Here is a 3458-nt window from a genome sequence, read left to right on the forward strand (position 1 = left end):
GATAAGGAATTAAGAATAAACTAAGATAGACCTTGATCGCAGAATACACTTATGAAGATTGTATTTGTTATCTTAAGCTCGTGTTCGGTGTACTTTAACATGTTAATTCGAGAATGTTATACTATAAAGTCTGGATGAAATTAAAGCACGTTTGTTTTCTTATTGCGCGTTAAAATAAAGAAAATATATTTTTTTAAACAATAACGTAACAGTTTTTTTTTAATGTTTTTGTAAAATGATACAGTCTGTATTTACCTTCCATTGGTGAAATACTGGTTCGAATATTAAATACATGTATTAGAATTTCATGACCGGGTTAATGAAGATTCTAACATCAAGTCCTTATTACGCTATGTCAACAAAGCCGTGTTCTAATCAGCACAAAAAATATGTTTGACACATGCGCAAGGACTTACTGTTTATATTAACGTTATTTTCATCGTTATCCTTTAAAATATATACATTAATGCAGCTAACATAAACTTTTATTATATATTTTTATGAAACAACATATATTTATCCTGTTCGTAGTTTTTAAACCTATCAATATGAAATGCAATGCACAGACTACTTGAGGAGGAAACGGGAACAGCCAAACATTTTTACGGTAATTTAGTACGCTTCGACCTATAAAAATACTATATTTGTCCTATTAGAATCGAAATAATTCCTTCATGTCATGCTCTATGCTCATTTTAACATGGGTAGGCATTATATTTGACCACATTTTACACCTCGCTGACGCTCAGTGTAAAATATCGACAAAAATAATGCCTACCCATGTTAAAATGAGCATAGAGCATGACACGAAGGAATTATTTCTTAAACAACGTAAATTTTTCTCAACAACAAAAAAAAAAAAAAGAATTTACCCGAAAATAGCGAATTTAGCGTAAAATTGTAGGTCACAGGTTCAAATAACGGTAGATAACGGAAATAAGATACCCCTTCCAACTCATTAACATAAATTCTTTGTACCTACAAAATGTAAGTGTAAACAAAAAGTCAAAATACAGAGTAATTTTTTTTCCTGAAATTATTTCAGTAGTAATCTGTATACATAATATTGATACATAGAATGTCCATTTTTATTATTATTAATTTACTGAACAATCTCCCTGTTTGTTCGGTAAAACTAACACTACAGGGGTGCCCTGTCAAATTCTGTAGACATAATATTCATTATAACAACAATAGTGCAATAAATCAGATTTAAGATAAAAAAAAAGTGTAAACAAAAGTCGACAGATATACGAAATTCGAAAAATTGGATTCAAGTAATCTGCGGTGGATACTAATAAAAAAAGTATTATTAACTGTTATCTTGGTGTATCAGGGATGTACAGAATTTTACACCGATGTCCAATTTTATTTAAACACAAAATAATCACTTGTTTATAGTTAAACATGAAAACAGCTAAAAATATACCTTTCAAGGTTTCAAGTAATTGTGGCATAATCACACCTTCCATTTACATTGATGAATTTGATAGCTGTAAATAATCTAGAATTCTCAGAAAATACTGCTGAAATTTACCCAAAATAACTCTTCTTAAATTAATTTGATGTAATTATTATATCTGTCCTCTCCAATATTTGAATGTTTCAGTTCACCATCACAAAATCAATGCAAATGTAAACGAATAAAGAGACGATTTTTCGTTCCTTACTGTTAATTTTCCTTTTTGTTTTGATGTTTATTTGACTTTTCCCCCTTGTAACTGTGTTTATATTTCCAAACACGTTCGCTTAATTTATGTTTGTAGTGAGTTAAAATTGCAGTATTGCATATATACAAGGACTTGGTTGTACCTGTAGGTTCCTTTTACAAAACAGCATTTCAAATCTGACGTTTGCGGTAATGCAATTTATAAAGCACTTAGAATGAAATACGATCCATGTAAACTTATTGATCATTTGAATCAACTTATCCTAAACGATATCATTTAAACACCACTGTTTGAAACCAACATCAAGTATAGGTAAATGAGTTGAAATCTCATCTGTAAAATCAACGATAGGTAATTGAGTTGAAAACTCATCTTTAAAATCAAGGATAGGTAAATAAGTTGGAAACTCATCTGTAAAAAATTCACAGAAGATTACAAGGAGATATTCAAACTCATATGTCATGAACATATTTCGAAATATTTGTCCCCACCTGCCAATTTTAAAACAGATGTTGGCGTCTTAAAGTATTTAATATGTCGTCCCTTTGTGTAATAGGTCCCCTTTGATCAGTAACTATAAAGGAAATTATGATCGGAGAAATTCAAGCTCTGAATAACCTTATCAACACGGAATTATTAATTATATATGCAGATTCTGCTGGAAAGTTGCTGCATAGAAATGAGATGTTCACAATTGTGAATGTTATAGCAGTGAATGATATAAGTATTAGTTTGTTTAATTGTACTCAATCTGTCGAACAAGTTATATTATTTTAACCCTGAAAATATTAAATCGATTGCAACTTGAAGCATACATTCACGTTAATTTTAATTTTTATATAAAAACATTAAATTCAACCTCTACCAAGTACATAGTACATTAGGGGTAATATACGTAACAGAGGAAACTAAGCAAACTGATATTGATACATAAATGAACAAAGGACTTCTAGTAGTTACTGGCATGCCAGCTCCAGCCCTGAATTAAAAGAGGGACGAAAGACACCAGAGGGACAGTCAAACTCATAAATCGAAAATAAACTGACAACGCCATGGCTAAAATGAAAAAGACAGACAGACAAACAATAGTACACTTGACATAACACAGAAACCTAAAGAATAAACAACACGAACCCAATTAAAAACTAGGGGTTATCTAAGGTGTTCCAGAAGGGTAAGCAGATCTTGCTTCACATGTAGCACCCGTCATGTTGCTTACGTGATAACAAATCCGTTAAATAGTCTAATTCGGTAGTCAAATTCATGACAGGGAAGTGGATTGTAGTTGCGTAAGGAACATATCCGATATAATTTGTAAAACGGTAAAACGGTTATTCCATAACGGTCAACCAACTCGTGATGGCGTCCGTAAAATTAACGAAGTGATGATTTCAACTTCACCCTTTGGAACTTTTGATTTAATAGCTTCCTTATGAGCAACAATCCTCTATCAAGAAAATCATGATAGGAAATGCAAGCACGGGAATATCGTATCAATTGGGAGATATATACACCGTATGCAGGTGCTGCTGAAATGTTGCTACTTAGAAATGGAAAGTTCACAATTGGAAAGCTGAAATCATCTCTTTTGTCGTAAAGTTTTGTAAACTGATTGAAAAACTATGTCTTCGTCGTATGAAAATTGAGCATTCTCCCTCACGTTTTGAGTTCAGTATCATAATAAAATATATGAGAAAAACATAATCCGTATCTTTCAATTGCAATTGGAAACACATGATTTCAGAATAAATGTGTTTAATCCTAATGCAAAGACCCTATGAGTGAATC

The sequence above is a fragment of the Mytilus galloprovincialis genome, chromosome 2 (genome assembly GCF_965363235.1).
Source record: "Mytilus galloprovincialis chromosome 2, xbMytGall1.hap1.1, whole genome shotgun sequence".
Classification (NCBI taxonomy): domain Eukaryota; kingdom Metazoa; phylum Mollusca; class Bivalvia; order Mytilida; family Mytilidae; genus Mytilus; species Mytilus galloprovincialis.